Genomic DNA, 23,131 nt, shown 5'->3' on the forward strand with positions numbered 1-23,131 from the left:
CCATCATTACACTTCTGCTCCCCATCATTACACACCTGCTCCTTATCATTAAAAACACCTTCTCCCCATCATTAAACACACCTGCTCCCCATCATTACACACCTGCTCCCCATCATTAAACAAACCTACTCCCCATCATTAAACACACAACACACCTGCTCCCCATCAATACACACCTCCTTCCCATCATTACACACCTACTCCCCATCATTACACAACCGCTCCCCATCATTACACACCTGCTCCCCATCATTAAACACAACTGCTCCCAATCATTAAACACACCTGCTCCCCATCATTAAACACACCTGCTCCTCATCATTACACACCTGCTCCGCATCATTACACACCTTCTCCCCATCATTACACACCTTCTCCACATCATTACACACCTGCTCCCCATCATTACACACCTTCTCCCCATCATTACACACCTTCTCCCCATCATTACACACCTACTCCTCGTCATTAAACACATCTGCTCCCAATCATTAAACACACCTACTCCCCATCATTACACACCTACTCCCCGTCATTAAACACCTACTCCCCATCATTACACACCTTCTCCCAATCATTACACACCTTCTCCCCACCATTACACAAACGTGCTCCCCATCATTACACACCTGCTCCCCATCATTACACATCTGCTCCCCATCATTACACACCTTCTCCCCATCATTACACACCTTCTCCCCATCATTACACAACTTCTCCCCATCATTACACATCTGCTCCCCATCATTACACACCTTCTCCCCATCATTACACACCTTCTCCCCATCATTAAACACACCTGCTCCCCATCATTACACACCTTCTCCCCATCATTACACACCTGCTCCCCATCATTACACATCTGCTCCCTATCATTACACACCTGCTCCCCATCATTACCCACCTACTCCCCATCATTAAACACACCTACTCCCCGTCATTACACACCTTCTCCCCATCATTACACACCTGCTCCCCATCATTACACACCTGCTCCCTATCATTACATACCTACTCCCCATCATTACACACCTGCTCCCCATCATTACACACCCCTGCACCCCATCATTACACACCTGCCCCCCATCGTTACACACCTACTCCCCATCATTACACACATTATCTCCATCATTACACACCTTCTCCCCATCATTACACTTCTGCTCCCCATCATGACACACCTACTCCCCATCATTAAACACATCTGCTCCCAATCATTAAACACACCTACTCCCCATCATTACACACCTGCTCCCCATCATTAAACACACCTGCTCCCCATCATTAAAAAGACCTGCTCCCCATCATTACACATCTGCTCCCCATCATTAAACAAACCCGCTCCCCATCATTAAACACACCTGCTCCCCATCAATACACACCTGTTCCCCATCATTAAACACAACTGCTCCCCATCATTAAATACACCTGCTCCCCACCATTACACCCCTGCTCCCCATCAATGCACACCTCCTTCCCATCATTACACACCTGCTCCCCATCATTACACAACTTCTCCCCATCATTACACACCTACTCCCCATCATTACACACCTGCTCCCCATCATTACACACCAGCTCCCCATCATTAAACACACCTACTCCACATCATTAAACACACCTACTCCCAATCATTAAACACACCTTCTCCCCATCATTAAACACACCTGCTCCCCATCATTACACACCTGCTCCCCATCATTAAACAAACCTGCTCCCCATCATTAAACACACAACACACCTGCTCCCCATCATTAAACACCTCCTTCCCATCATTACACACCTACTCCCCATCATTACACACCTTCTCCACATCATTACACACTTGCTCCCCATCATTAAACACCTTCTCCCCATCATTACACACCTACTCCCCATCATTACACAACCGCTCCCCATCATTACACACCTGCTCCCCATCATTAAACACATCTGCTCCCAATCATTAAACACACCTGCTCCCCATCATTAAACACACAACACACCTGCTCCCCATCATTAAACACCTCCTTCCCATCCTTACACACCTACTCCCCATCATTACACACCTTCTCCACATCATTACACACTTGCTCCCCATCATTAAACACCTTCTCCCCATCATTACACACCTACTCCCCATCATTACACAACCGCTCCCCATCATTAGACACCTGCTCCCCATCATTAAACACATCTGCTCCCAATCATTAAACACACCTGCTCCCCATCATTAAACACACCTGCTCCTCATCATTACACACCTGATCCCCATCATTACACACCTGCTCCCCATCATTACACACCTGCTTCCCATCATTACAAACCTGCACCCCATCATTACACACCTGCTCCCCATCATTACACTTCTGCTCCCCATCATTACACACCTACTCCCCATCATTACACACCTTATCTCCATCATTACACACCTTCTCCCCATCATTACACTTCTGCTCCCCATCATGACACACCTACTCCCCATCATTAAACACATCTGCTCCCAATCATTAAACACACCTACTCCCCATCATTACACACCTGCTCCCCATCATTAAACACACCTGCTCCCCATCATTAAAAACACATGCTCCCCATCATTACACATCTGCTCCCCATCATTAAACAAACCCACTCCCCATCATTAAACACACCTGCTCGCCATCAATACACACCTGTTCCCCATCATTAAACACACCTACTCCCCATCATTAAATACACCTGCTCCCCACCATTACACCCTGCTCCCCATCAATGCACACCTCCTTCCCATCATTACACACCTGCTCCCCATCATTACACAACTTCTCCCCATCATTACACACCTACTCCCCATCATTACACACCTGCTCCCCATCATTACACACCAGCTCCCCATCATTAAACACACCTACTCCACATCATTAAACACACCTACTCCCAATCATTAAACACACCTTCTCCCCATCATTAAACACACCTGCTCCCCATCATTACACACCTGCTCCCCATCATTAAACAAACCTGCTCCCCATCATTAAACACACAACACACCTGCTCCCCATCATTAAACACCTCCTTCCCATCATTACACACCTACTCCCCATCATTACACACCTTCTCCACATCATTACACACTTGCTCCCCATCATTAAACACCTTCTCCCCATCATTACACACCTTCTCCACCTCATTAAACACACCTGCTCCCCATCATTACACACCTACTCCCCGTCATTAAACACATCTGCTCCCAATCATTAAACACACCTTCTCCCAATCATTACACACCTTCTCCCCACCATTACACAAACCTGCTCCCCATCATTACACACCTGCTCCCCATCATTACACATCTGCTCCCCATCATTACACACCTTCTCCCCATCATTACACACCTTCTCCCCATCATTACACAACTTCTCCACATCATTACACACCTGCTCCCCATCATTACACACCTTCTCCCCATCATTACACACCTTCTCCCCATCATTAAACACACCTGCTCCCCATCATTACACACCTTCTCCCCACCATTACACACAACTGCTCCCCATCATTTCACACCTGCTCCCCATCATTACACACCTGCTCCCCATCATTACACACCTGCTCCCCATCATTACACACATGCACCCCATCATTACACACCTGCTCCTCATCATTACACAACTGCTCCCCATCATTACACATCTGCTCCCTATCATTACACACCTACTCCCCATCATTACACACCCCTGCACCCCATCATTACACACCTGCCCCCCATCGTTACACACCTACTCCCCATCATTAAACAAACCTACTCACCATCATTAAATGCACAACACACCTGCTCCCCATCAATACACACCTCCTTCCCATCATTACACACCTGCTCCCCATCATTACACAACTTCTCCCCATCATTACACACCTGCTCCCCGTCATTACACACCTGCTCCCCATCATTACACACACCTGCTCCCCATCAGTACACACCTGCTCCCCATCATTACACACCTGCTCCCTATCATTACACACCTGCTCCCCATCATTACACACCTGCTCCCCATCTTTACACACCTGCTCCCCATCATTACACACCAGCTCCCAATCATTAAACACACCTGCTCCCCATCATTACACACCTGCTCCCCATCATTACACACCTTCTCCCCATCATTACACACCTTCTCCCCATCATTAAACACTTCTGCTCCTCATCATTACACACCTGCTCCCCATCATTAAACAAACCTGCTCCCCATCATTAAACACACAACACACCTGCTCCCCATCAATACACACCTCCTTCCCATCATTACACACCTGCTCCCCATCATTACACAACTTCTCCCCATCATTACACACCTGCTCCCCATCATTACACACCTGCTCCCCATCATTACACACCAGCTCCCCATCATTAAACACACCTACTCCCAATCATTAAACACACCTACTCCCAATCATTAAACACACCTTCTCCCCATCATTAAACACACCTGCTCCCCATCATTACACACTTGCTCCCCATCATTAAACAAACCTGCTCCCCATCATTAAACACACAACACACCTGCTCCCCATCATTAAACACCTCCTTTCCATCATTACACACCTGCTCCCCATCATTACACACCTGCTCCCCATCATTACACACCAATTCCCCATCATTAAACACACCTACTCCCAATCATTAAACACACCTACTCCCAATCATTAAACACACCTTCTCCCCATCATTACACACCTGCTCCCCACCATTACACCCCTGCTCCCCATCAATGCACACCTCCTTCCCATCATTACACACCTGCTCCCCATCATTACACAACTTCTCCCCATCATTACACACCTACTCCCCATCATTACACACCTGCTCCCCATCATTACACACCAGCTCCCCATCATTAAACACACCTACTCCAAATCATTAAACACACCTACTCCCAATCATTAAACACACCTTCTCCCCATCATTAAACACACCTGCTCCCCATCATTACACACCTGCTCCCCATCATTAAACAAACCTGCTCCCCATCATTAAACACACAACACACCTGCTCCCCATCATTAAACACCTCCTTCCCATCATTACACACCTTCTCCACATCATTACACACTTGCTCCCCATCATTAAACACCTTCTCCCCATCATTACACACCTTCTCCCCATCATTAAACACACCTGCTCCCCATCATTACACACCTACTCCCCGTCATTAAACACATCTGCTCCCAATCATTAAACACACCTACTCCCCATCATTACACACCTACTCCCCATCATTAAACACCTACTCCCCATCATTACACACCTTCTCCCAATCATTACACACCTTCTCCCCACCATTACACAAACCTGCTCCCCATCATTACACACCTACTCCCCATCATTACACATCTGCTCCCCATCATTACACACCTTCTCCCCATCATTACACACCTTCTCCCCATCATTACACAACTTCTCCACATCATTACACACCTGCTCCCCATCATTACACACCTTCTCCCCATCATTACACACCTTCTCCCCATCATTAAACACACCTGCTCCCCATCATTACACACCTTCTCCCCACCATTACACACACCTGCTCCCCATCATTACACACCTTCTCCCCATCATTACACACCTGCTCCCCATCATTACACTCCTTCTCCCCATCATTACACACCTTCTCCCCATCATTACACAACTGCTCCCCATCATTTCACACCTGCTCCCCATCATTACACACCTGCTCCCCATCATTACACACCTGCTCCCCATCATTACACACATGCACCCCATCATTACACACCTGCTCCTCATCATTACACACCTGCTCCCAATCATTACACATCTGCTCCCTATCATTACACACCTGCTCCCCATCATTACACACCCCTGCACCCCATCATTACACACCTGCCCCCCATCGTTACACACCTACTCCCCATCATTACACACCTGCCCCCGATCATTACAAACCTGCTCCCCATCATTACACACACCTGCTCCCCATCAGTACACACCTGCTCCCCATCATTACACACCTGCTCCCTATCATTACACACCTGCTCCCCATCATTACACACCTGCTCCCCATCATTACGCACACCTGCACCCCATCATTACACACCTGCTCCCCATCATTACGCACACCTGCACCCCATCGTTACACACCTACTCCCCATCATTACACACCTACTCCGCATCATTACACACCTGTTCCCCATCATTACACACCTGCTACCCATCATTACACACCTGCTCCCCATCATTACACACCTGCTCCCCATCATTACACACCTTCTCCCCATCATTACACACCTTCTCCCCATCATTAAAACTTCTTGCAACTATAGGGGGTGCTGTTCCGCATTAGCATATTTGGGTCTCCAAATTAAACTGCCTCGTGCTAAATTCTTGATCGTACAATATGCATATTATTGTTATTATTGGATAGAAAACAGTCTATAGTTTCTATAGGAGTTGAAATTTTGTCTCTGAGTGGTACAGAACAATTTTTACAGCACTTTTCATGACAGGGTTCAGATTTCAGAAATTTTTACCTCTGATCTGGGGTCTGTTTATAAGGCCACAGTGAATGCTATGAAGAAACCGACACTACCTACGTCTTCCTCTGGGTGTCTGTACGTCATCACGTTTTCAATGAACTCGATGGGATATTCCCAGCCATTATAAAAGCCCAAAATGTACAGAGACCCCCCTTTCTCAACGTGCGCCTCAAGCGTGAAGGCCATCGGACCTGCCTCGTTCCAAATCGTTTTCTAACCAGCTATATTTCTCCGGTCATGTTTTCAGTCGTTATAGTTGTTAAAAACATCATAATGTAGTTAATTTTAATCGTTTTATAGCAATTTATATCCGTTTAGTGCGATTCTGAGGAATTTATTTGTCGTGCACTTTCTAGCTTTGGGAACGTTTCGCGGTCTCGGTCGTTGTTAGTGGACATTTCGAAGGACAGAGGACATCTATCGACCAAAAGACGTTTATAACATAGAAAGGATACATTGCCCAAGAATATGATGGAAGATCAGCTCAAAGTAAGCAATATTTAATATGATAAACCGTGTTTCTGTCGAAATATTTTAAACGCATACATCGCCATTTTGTTTGGTGTAGCTTCACTTGGCCAACCCTGTATTGAAAAGTAAGGATAATTTTAAAAATGTAAATCAGCGGTTGCATTAAGAACTAATTTGTCTTTCGATTCCTGTCAACCCTGTATTTTTTAGTCAAGTATATGATTAGCTTTTAATTAAACTAGATCACTCTGATAGATGACGTCAGACATATTGAGGCTTGATTTCCTAGTATTTTTATTGTGTAACCACGGTTTTGTATGGCTAAATATGCACCTTTTCGAACAAACTGTATATGTATGTTGTAAAATGATGTTACAGGAGTGTCATCGGAAGAATTCTGAGAAGGTTAGTGAAAAAATTAATATCTTTTGGCGGTGATTACGTTATAGCGCTCTTTGGCTGGAATCGATGCTCTGGTAACGTTTTCACATGTAGTATGCTAACTTATCGATTTATTGTGTTTTCGCTGTAAAACGCTTAGAAAATCTGAAATATTGTCTGGAATCACAAGATCTGGGTCTTTCCATTGCTATGCTTTGTCTATTCTTATGAAATGTTTTATGATGAGTAAATTGGTCATACACGTTGCTCTATCTAGTAATTCTAGTGGATTTGTGATGGTCGGTGCAATTGTAAACTGTGATTTCTACCTGAAATATGCACTTTTTTCTAACAAAAACTATCCTATACCATGAATATGTTATCAGACTGTCATCTGATGGTTTTTTTTATAGGTTATTGGCTATCAATATCTTAGTTGAGCCGAATTGGTGATAGCACCTGAAGGAGTAAGAAACTGATGGAGTTAGAATAGTGGTGTATTTTGCTAACGTGTTTAGCTAATAGATTTACATATTTTGTCTTCCCTGTAAAACATTTTAAAAATCTGAAATGGTGGCTTTATTCACAAGATCTGTATCTTTCATCTGGTGTCTTGGACTTGTGATTTAATGATATTTAGATGCTACTATCTACTTCTGAAGCTATGCTATCTATGCTAATCAGTGTGTGGGGGGTGGGGGGTGCTCCCGGATCCGGGGTTGAGGTTCGGTAAAGGTTAAACACTTCTGCTCCTCATCATTACACACCTGCTCCCCATCATTAAACAAACCTGCTCCCCATCATTAAACACACAACACACCTGCTCCCCATCAATACACACCTCCTTCCCATCATTACACACCTGCTCCCCATCATTACACAACTTCTCCCCATCATTACACACCTGCTCCCCATCATTACACACCTGCTCCCCATCATTACACACCAGCTCCCCATCATTAAACACACCTACTCCCACTCATTAAACACACCTACTCCCAATCATTAAACACACCTTCTCCCCATCATTAAACACACCTGCTCCCCATCATTACACACCTGCTCCCCATCATTAAACAAACCTGCTCCCCATCATTAAACACACAACACACCTACTCCCCATCATTAAACACCTCCTTTCCATCATTACACACCTACTCCCCATCATTACACAACCGCTCCCCATCATTACACACCTGCTCCCCATCATTAAACACATCTGCTCCCAATCATTAAACACACCTGCTCCCCATCATTAAACACACCTGCTCCTCATCATTACACACCTGCTCCCCATCATTACACACCTGCTCCCCATCATTACACACCTGCTCCCCATCATTACAAACCTGCACCCCATCATTACACACCTGCTCCCCATCATTACACTTCTGCTCCCCATCATTACACACCTACTCCCCATCATTACACGCCTGCTCCCCATCATTACACACCTTCTCCCCATCATTACACACCTTATCTCCATCATTACACACCTTCTCCCCATCATTACACACCTACTCCCCATCAGTACACACCTTCTCCCCATCATTACACACCTTCTCCCCATCATTAAACACACCTGCTCCCCATCATTACACACCTACTCCCCATCATTAAACACATCTGCTCCCAATCATTAAACACACCTACTCCCCATCATTACACACCTGCTCCCCATCATTAAACACACCTGCTCCCCATCATTAAACACACCTGCTCCCCATCATTACACATCTGCTCCCCATCATTAAACAAACCCGCTCCCCATCATTAAACACACCTGCTCCTCATCAATACACACCTGTTCCCCATCATTAAACACACCTACTCCCCATCATTAAATACACCTGCTCCCCATCATTACACACCTGCTCCCCATCATTACACACCTTTTCCCCATCATTACACACCTGCTCCCCATCATTACACACCTGCTCCCCATCATTACACACCTGCTCCCCATCATTAAACACTTCTGCTCCTCATCATTACACACCTGCTCCCCATCATTAAACAAATCTGCTCCCCATCATTAAACACACAACACACCTGCTCCCCATCAATACACACCTCCTTCCCATCATTACACACCTGCTCCCCATCATTACACAACTTCTCCCCATCATTACACACCTGCTCCCCATCATTACACACCTGCTCCCCATCATTACACACCAGCTCCCCATCATTAAACACACCTGCTCCCAATCATTAAACACACCTACTCCCAATCATTAAACACACCTTCTCCCCATCATTAAACACACCTTCTCCCCATCATTAAACACACCTGCTCCCCATCATTACACACCTGCTCCCCATCATTAAACAAACCTGCTCCCCATCATTAAACACACAACACACCTACTCCCCATCATTAAACACCTCCTTTCCATCATTACACACCTACTCCCCATCATTACACAACCGCTCCCCATCATTACACACCTGCTCCCCATCATTAAACACATCTGCTCCCAATCATTAAACACACCTGCTCCCCATCATTACACACCTTCTCCCCATCATTACACACCTTATCTCCATCATTACACACCTTCTCCCCATCATGACACACCTGCTCCCCATCATTACACACCTACTCCCCATCATTAAACACATCTGCTCCCAATCATTAAACACACCTACTCCCCATCATTACACACCTGCTCCCCATCATTAAACACATCTGCTCCCAATCATTAAACACACCTACTCCCCATCATTACACACCTGCTCCCCATCATTAAACACACCTGCTCCCCATCATTAAACACACCTGCTCCCCATCATTACACATCTGCTCCCCATCATTAAACAAACCCGCTCCCCATCATTAAACACACCTGCTCCCCATCAATACACACCTGTTCCCCATCATTAAACACACCTACTCCCCATCATTAAATACACCTGCTCCCCATCATTACACACCTGCTCCCCATCATTACAAACCTTCTCCCCATCATTACACACCTTCTCCCCATCATTACACACCTTCTCCCCATCATTACACACCTTCTCCCCATCATTACACACCTTCTCCCCATCATTAAACACTTCTGCTCCTCATCATTACACACCTGCTCCCCATCATTAAACAAACCTGCTCCCCATCATTAAACACACAACACACCTGCTCCCCATCAATACACACCTCCTTCCCATCATTACACACCTGCTCCCCATCATTACACAACTTCTCCCCATCATTACACACCTGCTCCCCATCATTACACATCTGCTCCCCATCATTACACACCAGCTCCCCATCATTAAACACACCTGCTCCCAATCATTAAACACACCTACTCCCAATCATTAAACACACCTTCTCCCCATCATTAAACACACCTTCTCCCCATCATTAAACACACCCGCTCCCCATCATTACACACCTGCTCCCCATCATTAAACAAACCTGCTCCCCATCATTAAACACACAACACACCTACTCCCCATCATTAAACACCTCCTTTCCATCATTACACACCTACTCCCCATCATTACACAACCGCTCCCCATCATTACACACCTGCTCCCCATCATTAAACACATCTGCTCCCAATCATTAAACACACCTGCTCCCCATCATTACACACCTTCTCCCCATCATTACACACCTTATCTCCATCATTACACACCTTCTCCCCATCATGACACACCTACTCCCCATCAGTACACACCTTCTCCCCATCATTACACACCTTCTCCCCATCATTAAACACACCTGCTCCCCATCATTACACACCTACTCCCCATCATTAAACACATCTGCTCCCAATCATTAAACACACCTACTCCCCATCATTACACACCTGCTCCCCATCATTAAACACACCTGCTCCCCATCATTACACATCTGCTCCCCATCATTAAACAAACCCACTCCCCATCATTAAACACACCTGCTCCCCACCATTAAATACACCTGCTCCCCACCATTACACACCTGCTCCCCATCAATACACACCTCCTTCCCATCATTACACACCTGCTCCCCATCATTACACAACTTCTCCCCATCATTACACACGTGCTCCCCACCATTACACACCTGCTCCCCATCATTACACACCAGCTCCCCATCATTAAACACACCTACTCCAAATCATTAAACACACCTACTCCCAATCATTAAACACACCTTCTCCCCATCATTAAACACACCTGCTCCCCATCATTACACACCTGCTCCCCATCATTAAACAAACCTGCTCCCCATCATTAAACACACAACACACCTGCTCCCCATCATTAAACACCTCCTTCCCATCATTACACACCTGCTCCCCATCATTAAACACATCTGCTCCCAATGATTAAACACACCTGCTCCCCATCATTAAACACACCTGCTCCCCATCATTAAACACACCTGCTCCTCATCATTACACACCTGCTCCCCATCATTACACACCTGCTCCCCATCATTACACACCTGCTCCCCATCATTACAAACCTGCACCCCATCATTACACACCTGCTCCCCATCATTACACTTCTGCTCCCCATCATTACACACCTTCTCCCCATTATTACACACCTTATCTCCATCATTACACACCTTCTCCCCATCATGACACACCTACTCCCCATCAGTACACACCTTCTCCCCATCATTACACACCTTCTCCCCATGATTAAACACACCTGCTCCCCATCATTACACACCTACTCCCCATCATTAAACACATCTGCTCCCAATCATTAAACACACCTACTCCCCATCATTACACACCTGCTCCCCATCATTAAACACACCTGCTCCCCATCATTAAACACACCTGCTCCCCATCATTACACACCTGCTCCCCATCATTAAACAAACCCGCTCCCCATCATTAAACACACCTGCTCCCCATCATTAAACCCACCTGCTCCACATCACTAAACACACCTGCTTCCCATCATTACACACCTGCTCCCCATCATTAAACAAACCTGGATTTCATCATCACCTTGATTACCTTCCCTTTATGTATCCCTCAGTAGCCTCAGTCATCAGGCAATATTGGTTTGTTTTCATGTTCAGTACGCGACTCCGGTTTTGTTCATCTGCCTTGTATGATTTGTGGCATACAGCAGGTCAGCCACCTGGGGGAGACTCGTCGAGGCCTGGTAACAGATGGAGTATACATCACGAGATGATGGCTCCATCTGCTGGACGTGCCAGGTCTCCATGGGCTCTCCGCCCAGGACTAATTGGGGCTGATTGGGAGCTGGTGAGTAATCAAGGGCGGATTTCTCACCAGCTGTGCGAGGCCCATAAATCTGCCAAAAGGGCAGCACACAGGGAGAGGACTAGGGGAAGTGAGGTGACTTCCATGTGGTTGGATACGGTTACCCGAGGGAGTTGAGTTTGTGTGCAGGAAGACCCGGAGCCCAGGAGAAGGTATCCCGGAGAGAGACCTGTTCTTTTATTTTTGATTTATTTTTTAATAAACACCCTAGAAACCGAGCTAATCGTACTCTGTCCGTGTCTGATCTATGTAAACGTCTTGACCAAACCACCTGGTCTGCTACAGATTATTAAACTCTATTTCTGCACCTGCTTCCTGACTCACTGCGTATACGTCACAGTCCTAACATTCATACATTTCTTACTTCCATTATTTTGTTAGATACAACTGAATTGTTAGATACTACTGCACTGTTGGAGCTAAGAACAAAAGCATTTCACTACACCCGCGAAAACATCTGATAAATATGTGCCTGTGACCAATAACGTTTGATTTGATTTGATTTGACATTATTAGTAAATTATAATTTTATGAATTTAGTAACTGATAATGATGAAACTGCTTTACATTTTGTTTTTCCACAGGTTTAGTGCAGCCAGCTGATCTGAGGATAGTTCTGGTGGGGAAGACTGGAGCAGGGAAGAGTGCAACAGGAAACACCATCCTGGGGAAAACGGTGTTTAATTCTAAGTCAAGTTCAAATCCAGTGACTAAACAGTGTGAGAAACAAAGTGAAGTGGTGGATGGGAAGAAGATTGATGTCATTGACACTCCTGGGATCGATGACATATCATTGACAGAAACACATTTGATTGACAAAATATGTGAACCGTTTCAGAGACCAGATAAAGTAGAAATAGAGAGATGCATCAAGATGTCAGTCCCAGGACCCCATGTGTTCCTGCTGGTGATCAGACTGGATAGATACACACAGGAGCAAAGAAAAGCTGTGGAGTACATCCAGGACAACTATGGAAAAGGGGCCTCAGACTACACTATAGTATTATTCACTGGTGCAGATCAGCTGGATAACACAACAGTAGAGGAGTTTCTGAGGGAGAGCGAGAGTCTTCAGACACTGGTCAGAGTCTGTGGAGGCAGATATCATGTCTTTAACAACAGAGAGCGGAGAGACCGTACCCAGGTCAGAGAGCTGCTGAGGAAGATAGAGGAGATGGTGATGTTCAACGGACACTACACCAATGAGATGTATGAGAAGGCTCAGAAAGAGATCAGGAACAGACAGTTGTTGAAGTTGGGTGTAGGAGTTGGCTGCACAACTACAGCAGTAGGACTAGGTCTTATTGCAACCCCAGTAGAAGCTGAAGTTGTAGGGAAAGTGATAGCAGGAGGAGCAGTAACAGCTTAAGCAGGAGGGATAACTCAACTTGTAACCAAGAAGAAAATCAATAAATAACTGCAGGGTTAGTGTCTGTAAATAAGGCCTGAAGGACCAAAATTATTATTGCTTTCCCTTTGATTTATTATTTCTTTGATATGGTTTAACCTTGACCCTCACGTGGTTATGTCACTGCATACTGCATTTAACCAAATGACTAAATCATTCATTAAAGTTATTAAGCTAATTATTGTTTTACTTCACATAAATGAAGTGTGACACAGTACATTTGTACAACATGGCTTCCATACCTGATGTGTTGAAGCTGTAATCATGGTTGTAATCTAGTTTAATGTGCTGCTCACTAATCACATTTATTTATAGTCTTTTGTTAAGTACCTTTAACATGCTGTTAGGTAATGATGGGCACTGATATGGAACATCTATATCGACGTCAGTTGTATTGTTTCTAACCTACCCAACCAGTTGTATTGTTTCTAACCTACCCAACCAGTTGTATTGTTTCTAACCTACCCAACCAGTTGTATTGTTTCTAACCTTCCCAACCAGTTGTATTGTTTCTAACCTTCCCAACCAGTTGTATTGTTTCTAACCTACCCAACCAGTTGTATTGTTTCTAACCTACCCAACCAGTTGTATTGTTTCTAACCTACCCAACCAGTTGTATTGTTTCTAACCTACCCAACCAGTTGTATTGTTTCTAACCTACCCAACCAGTTGTATTGTTTCTAACCTTCCCAACCAGTTGTATTGTTTCTAACCTACCCAACCAGTTGTATTGTTTCTAACCTACCCAACCAGTTATATTGTTTCTAACCTACCCAACCAGTTGTATTGTTTCTAACCTACCCAACCAGTTGTATTGTTTCTAACCTACCCAACCAGTTGTATTGTTTCTAACCTACCCAACCAGTTGTATTGTTTCTAACCTACCCAACCAGTTGTATTGTTTCTAACCTTCCCAACCAGTTGTATTGTTTCTAACCTACCCAACCAGTTGTATTGTTTCTAACCTACCCAACCAGTTGTATTGTTTCTAACCTACCCAACCAGTTGTATTGTTTCTAACCTACCCAACCAGTTGTATTGTTTCTAACCTACCCAACCAGTTGTATTGTTTCTAACCTACCCAACCAGTTGTATTGTTTCTAACCTACCCAACCAGTTGTATTGTTTCTAACCTACCCAACCAGTTGTATTGTTTCTAACCTTCCCAACCAGTTGTATTGTTTCTAACCTACCCAACCAGTTATATTGTTTCTAACCTACCCAACCAGTTGTATTGTTTCTAACCTTCCCAACCAGTTGTATTGTTTCTAACCTTCCCAACCAGTTGTATTGTTTCTAACCTACCCAACCAGTTATATTGTTTCTAACCTACCCAACCAGTTGTATTGTTTCTAACCAACCCAACCAGTTGTATTGTTTCGAACCTTCCCAACCAGTTGTATTGTTTCTAACCTACCCAACCAGTTATATTGTTTCTAACCTACCCAACCAGTTGTATTGTTTCTAACCTACCCAACCAGTTGTATTGTTTCTAACCTACCCAACCAGTTGTATTGTTTCTAACCTACCCAACCAGTTGTATTGTTTCTAACCTACCCAACCAGTTGTATTGTTTCTAACCTTCCCAACCAGTTGTATTGTTTCTAACCTACCCAACCAGTTATATTGTTTCTAACCTACCCAACCAGTTGTATTGTTTCTAACCTTCCCAACCAGTTGTATTGTTTCTAACCTACCCAACCAGTTGTATTGTTTCTAACCTACCCAACCAGTTGTATTGTTTCTAACCTACCCAACCAGTTATATTGTTTCTAACCTTCCCAACCAGTTGTATTGTTTCTAACCTACCCAACCAGTTGTATTGTTTCTAACCTACCCAACCAGTTGTATTGTTTCTAACCTACCCAACCAGTTGTATTGTTTCTAACCTACCCAACCAGTTATATTGTTTCTAACCTACCCAACCAGTTGTATTGTTTCTAACCTACCCAACCAGTTGTATTGTTTCTAACCTTCCCAACCAGTTGTATTGTTTCTAACCTACCCAACCAGTTGTATTGTTTCTAACCTACCCAACCAGTTGTATTGTTTCTAACCTACCCAACCAGTTGTATTGTTTCTAACCTACCCAACCAGTTGTATTGTTTCTAACCTACCCAACCAGTTGTATTGTTTCTAACCTACCCAACCAGTTGTATTGTTTCTAACCTACCCAACCAGTTGTATTGTTTCTAACCTTCCCAACCAGTTGTATTGTTTCTAACCTTCCCAACCAGTTGTATTGTTTCTAACCTACCCAACCAGTTGTATTGTTTCTAACCTTCCCAACCAGTTGTATTGTTTCTAACCTACCCAACCAGTTGTATTGTTTCTAACCTACCCAACCAGTTGTATTGTTTCTAACCTACCCAACCAGTTGTATTGTTTCTAACCTTCCCAACCAGTTGTATTGTTTCTAACCTACCCAACCAGTTGTATTGTTTCTAACCTTCCCAACCAGTTGTATTGTTTCTAACCTACCCAACCAGTTGTATTGTTTCTAACCTTCCCAACCAGTTGTATTGTTTCTAACCTACCCAACCAGTTGTATTGTTTCTAACCTACCCAACCAGTTGTATTGTTTCTAACCTTCCCAACCAGTTGTATTGTTTCTAACCTACCCAACCAGTTGTATTGTTTCTAACCTACCCAACCAGTTGTATTGTTTCTAACCTACCCAACCAGTTGTATTGTTTCTAACCTACCCAACCAGTTGTATTGTTTCTAACCTTCCCAACCAGTTGTATTGTTTCTAACCTACCCAACCAGTTGTATTGTTTCTAACCTACCCAACCAGTTGTATTGTTTCTAACCTTCCCAACCAGTTGTATTGTTTCTAACCTACCCAACCAGTTGTATTGTTTCTAACCTACCCAACCAGTTGTATTGTTTCTAACCTTCCCAACCAGTTGTATTGTTTCTAACCTACCCAACCAGTTGTATTGTTTCTAACCTACCCAACCAGTTGTATTGTTTCTAACCTACCCAACCAGTTGTATTGTTTCTAACCTACCCAACCAGTTGTATTGTTTCTAACCTACCCAACCAGTTGTATTGTTTCTAACCTTCCCAACCAGTTGTATTGTTTCTAACCTTCCCAACCAGTTGTATTGTTTCTAACCTACCCAACCAGTTGTATTGTTTCTAACCTTCCCAACCAGTTGTATTGTTTCTAACCTACCCAACCAGTTGTATTGTTTCTAACCTACCCAACCAGTTGTATTGTTTCTAACCTACCCAACCAGTTGTATTGTTTCTAACCTTCCCAACCAGTTGTATTGTTTCTAACCTACCCAACCAGTTGTATTGTTTCTAACCTACCCAACCAGTTGTATTGTTTCTAACCTACCCAACCAGTTGTATTGTTTCTAACCTACCCAACCAGTTGTATTGTTTCTAACCTTCCCAACCAGTTGTATTGTTTCTAACCTTCCCAACCAGTTGTATTGTTTCTAACCTACCCAACCAGTTGTATTGTTTCTAACCTTCCCAACCAGTTGTATTGTTTCTAACCTACCCAACCAGTTGTATTGTTTCTAACCTACCCAACCAGTTGTATTGTTTCTAACCTACCCAACCAGTTGTATTGTTTCTAACCTACCCAACCAGTTGTATTGTTTCTAACCTACCCAACCAGTTGTATTGTTTCTAACCTACCCAACCAGTTGTATTGTTTCTAACCTACCCAACCAGTTGTATTGTTTCTAACCTTCCCAACCAGTTGTATTGTTTCTAACCTACCCAACCAGTTGTATTGTTTCTAACCTACCCAACCAGTTGTATTGTTTCTAACCTTCCCAACCAGTTGTATTGTTTCTAACCTACCCAACCAGTTGTATTGTTTCTAACCTACCCAACCAGTTGTATTGTTTCTAACCTACCCAACCAGTTGTATTGTTTCTAACCTACCCAACCAGTTGTATTGTTTCTAACCTTCCCAACCAGTTGTATTGTTTCTAACCTTCCCAACCAGTTGTATTGTTTCTAACCTACCCAACCAGTTGTATTGTTTCTAACCTTCCCAACCAGTTGTATTGTTTCTAACCTACCCAACCAGTTGTATTGTTTCTAACCTACCCAACCAGTTGTATTGTTTCTAACCTACCCAACCAGTTGTATTGTTTCTAACCTTCCCAACCAGTTGTATTGTTTCTAACCTACCCAACCAGTTGTATTGTTTCTAACCTACCCAACCAGTTGTATTGTTTCTAACCTACCCAACCAGTTGTATTGTTTCTAACCTACCCAACCAGTTGTATTGTTTCTAACCTTCCCAACCAGTTGTATTGTTTCTAACCTTCCCAACCAGTTGTATTGTTTCTAACCTACCCAACCAGTTGTATTGTTTCTAACCTTCCCAACCAGTTGTATTGTTTCTAACCTACCCAACCAGTTGTATTGTTTCTAACCTACCCAACCAGTTGTATTGTTTCTAACCTACCCAACCAGTTGTATTGTTTCTAACCTACCCAACCAGTTGTATTGTTTCTAACCTACCCAACCAGTTATATTGTTTCTAACCTACCCAACCAGTTGTATTGTTTCTAACCTACCCAACCAGTTGTATTGTTTCTAACCTACCCAACCAGTTGTATTGTTTCTAACCTACCCAACCAGTTGTATTGTTTCTAACCTACCCAACCAGTTGTATTGTTTCTAACCTACCCAACCAGTTGTATTGTTTCTAACCTACCCAACCAGTTGTATTGTTTCTAACCTACCCAACCAGTTGTATTGTTTCTAACCTTCCCAACCAGTTGTATTGTTTCTAACCTTCCCAACCAGTTGTATTGTTTCTAACCTACCCAACCAGTTGTATTGTTTCTAACCTACCCAACCAGTTGTATTGTTTCTAACCTACCCAACCAGTTGTATTGTTTCTAACCTACCCAACCAGTTGTATTGTTTCTAACCTACCCAACCAGTTGTATTGTTTCTAACCTACCCAACCAGTTGTATTGTTTCTAACCTACCCAACCAGTTGTATTGTTTCTAACCTACCCAACCAGTTGTATTGTTTCTAACCTACCCAACCAGTTGTATTGTTTCTAACCTACCCAACCAGTTGTATTGTTTCTAACCTTCCCAACCAGTTGTATTGTTTCTAACCTTCCCAACCAGTTGTATTGTTTCTAACCTTCCCAACCAGTTGCATTGTTTCTAACCTACCCAACCAGTTGTATTGTTTCTAACCTACCCAACCAGTTGTATTGTTTCTAACCTTCCCAACCAGTTGTATTGTTTCTAACCTTCCCAACCAGTTGTATTGTTTCTAACCTACCCAACCAGTTGTATTGTTTCTAACCTACCCAACCAGTTGTATTGTTTCTAACCTTCCCAACCAGTTGTATTGTTTCTAACCTACCCAACCAGTTGTATTGTTTCTAACCTACCCAACCAGTTGTATTGTTTCTAACCTACCCAACCAGTTGTATTGTTTCTAACCTACCCAACCAGTTGTATTGTTTCTAACCTTCCCAACCAGTTGTATTGTTTCTAACCTTCCCAACCAGTTGTATTGTTTCTAACCTACCCAACCAGTTGTATTGTTTCTAACCTTCCCAACCAGTTGTATTGTTTCTAACCTACCCAACCAGTTGTATTGTTTCTAACCTACCCAACCAGTTGTATTGTTTCTAACCTACCCAACCAGTTGTATTGTTTCTAACCTTCCCAACCAGTTGTATTGTTTCTAACCTACCCAACCAGTTGTATTGTTTCTAACCTACCCAACCAGTTGTATTGTTTCTAACCTACCCAACCAGTTGTATTGTTTCTAACCTACCCAACCAGTTGTATTGTTTCTAACCTTCCCAACCAGTTGTATTGTTTCTAACCTTCCCAACCAGTTGTATTGTTTCTAACCTACCCAACCAGTTGTATTGTTTCTAACCTTCCCAACCAGTTGTATTGTTTCTAACCTACCCAACCAGTTGTATTGTTTCTAACCTACCCAACCAGTTGTATTGTTTCTAACCTACCCAACCAGTTGTATTGTTTCTAACCTACCCAACCAGTTGTATTGTTTCTAACCTACCCAACCAGTTATATTGTTTCTAACCTACCCAACCAGTTGTATTGTTTCTAACCTACCCAACCAGTTGTATTGTTTCTAACCTACCCAACCAGTTGTATTGTTTCTAACCTACCCAACCAGTTGTATTGTTTCTAACCTACCCAACCAGTTGTATTGTTTCTAACCTACCCAACCAGTTGTATTGTTTCTAACCTACCCAACCAGTTGTATTGTTTCTAACCTACCCAACCAGTTGTATTGTTTCTAACCTTCCCAACCAGTTGTATTGTTTCTAACCTTCCCAACCAGTTGTATTGTTTCTAACCTACCCAACCAGTTGTATTGTTTCTAACCTACCCAACCAGTTGTATTGTTTCTAACCTACCCAACCAGTTGTATTGTTTCTAACCTACCCAACCAGTTGTATTGTTTCTAACCTACCCAACCAGTTGTATTGTTTCTAACCTACCCAACCAGTTGTATTGTTTCTAACCTACCCAACCAGTTGTATTGTTTCTAACCTACCCAACCAGTTGTATTGTTTCTAACCTACCCAACCAGTTGTATTGTTTCTAACCTACCCAACCAGTTGTATTGTTTCTAACCTACCCAACCAGTTGTATTGTTTCTAACCTTCCCAACCAGTTGTATTGTTTCTAACCTTCCCAACCAGTTGTATTGTTTCTAACCTTCCCAACCAGTTGCATTGTTTCTAACCTACCCAACCAGTTGTATTGTTTCTAACCTACCCAACCAGTTGTATTGTTTCTAACCTTCCCAACCAGTTGTATTGTTTCTAACCTTCCCAACCAGTTGTATTGTTTCTAACCTACCCAACCAGTTGTATTGTTTCTAACCTACCCAACCAGTTGTATTGTTTCTAACCTTCCCAACCAGTTGTATTGTTTCTAACCTACCCAACCAGTTGTATTGTTTCTAACCTACCCAACCAGTTATATTGTTTCTAACCTTCCCAACCAGTTGTATCACAATATGAAGCTTGTTGATGGCCATCAGCAGGCAGCAGTAAGCTAAGTTGAGAGCCTGTGAGAAGGTATTGTGCCTGTAGGAACAGTCATGTATGATATGTTGAGAGCCTGTGAGAAGGTATTGTGCCTGTAGGTACAGTCATGTACGATATGTTGAGAGCCTGTGAGAAGGTATTGTGCCTGTAGGAACAGTCATGTATGATATGTTGAGAGCCTGTGAGACGGTATTGTGCCTGTAGGAACAGTCATGTATGCTCTTTAACATACAGGAAGGTTAACAGCAAGGATAAGGCTATATCAAGATATGCCTTGCTCATATTGATATCAAATGATATCATATTGAATTATCAATATTGATGCCCATCTTTACTGTCTTTCATTACATAATAATATATTTATTTAAACTTTGTAATACTTTTAGATTATTTACAAAATAGAGAAATGTAAGATTTTGTTGATTGATTGAAACCTTGATGTTGACTTGTATTTAATGATAAAACATGCCCAGGTTAAAGGGGAAATGTGTTGACCTGTATTTAATGATAAAACATGCCCAGGTTAAAGGGGAAGTGTGTTGACCTGTATTTAATGATAAAACATGCCCAGGTTAAAGGGGAAATGTGTTGACCTGTATTTAATGATAAAACATGCCCAGGTTAAAAGGGGAAGTGTGTTGACCTGTATTTAATGATAAAACATGCCCAGGTTAAAGGGGAAGTGTGTTGACCTGTATTTAATGGTAAAACATGCCCAGGTTAAAGGGGAAATGTGCAGCTGCCTCATCCATTTTAAGACTTAGAAATTAATTAAACGTACCCATTTGTTCTTGAAGAATTGAACTTACAAATGTCTCAGGAGCTTAGTTCAACTGTCATACCCCATCAAATAACCAAAAATATAATCTTGTTTTAATCTAATGTTTGTGATCAAAGTAAATGTAAACACACACTAGCCCTTAAAACATCAAAACTATAATGTTGATATCATGGATGGTCAGTACTTGTATCCAGAGCTCTGTCTATGAATGGGATAGTGGTTACATTTCTCCAGCTCCATCCCTCAGGTTTTTACTGAAACAGAGGCGGGGAGCCAACTTTATTGTTTTAACTGCTGATTGCCGCTTTAAGATACATCGATTATTATATATTTGTTTGTTTCATGCTTGTGCTGCATATGATGTTTCATGATTTGCCAACTTTTTGGATGTTTAAAGGAGATTTAATCATTGCAAGTGTGTGCTTAGATGCCAACCTTGGATGCTTAAAGGATATTTAGTCATTGTTAGAGTATAATTTACCCAGATTTCAACAATATATAATAAAGTGAAATCAAGAAAATTATCATTTCATATTTTGTTCAAAAAACATTATGCATACAACAGCCCAGGTGGTTTATTTAAAAAATTTTAAGTATCTTCTCCCGCTCTCGCTCTCTCTCACACATTGGGGTTGTCGTGGTAATGTATTTCCTATGCACACCTTTCCTATGCACGACTTTCCTACGCACTTCTCAGTAGTTGGTATTCAGACATTCCTTAATAACGTGCATAACGAGTTTCAGGACTCACTGAATAGATTTAATTAAACTGCTGAAAACTTTCCCACTTGCTGGCCAACATATTTTGTCATGGAGTTTCATTTTATAGGGTTTTTAATACATTTATCTTAAGCCATCCCTTTAAATACAGTGTACCTTTAATAATAATATTGTCAACATACTCAATAGAATACATAAAGAGAACGTGTTCAGAATACAGGGATCAATGAAAGAAGTATATGCATATTGTCTCAGTTTCAGCAACAATTGGCTGAAAAAAATACTCTAATCCTGTAGATTATTTAGGTACATTTTTGGATAAGAAAGTATATACACTACCGGTCCAAAGTTTTAGAACGTCTACTCATTCAAGGGTTTTTCTATATTTTTACTATTTTCTACATTGTAGAATAATAGTCAAAACATCAAAACTATGAAATAACACATATGGAATTATGTAGCAACCAAAAAAAGTGTTTAACAAATCAAAATATATTTTACAGATTAGATTCTTCAAATAGCCTACCTTTGCCTAGATGACAGCTTTACACACTCTTGGCATTCTCTC

This window comes from Salvelinus alpinus, chromosome 2 (genome assembly GCF_045679555.1).
Source record: "Salvelinus alpinus chromosome 2, SLU_Salpinus.1, whole genome shotgun sequence".
In the NCBI taxonomy this organism is placed as follows: Eukaryota; Metazoa; Chordata; class Actinopteri; order Salmoniformes; family Salmonidae; genus Salvelinus; species Salvelinus alpinus.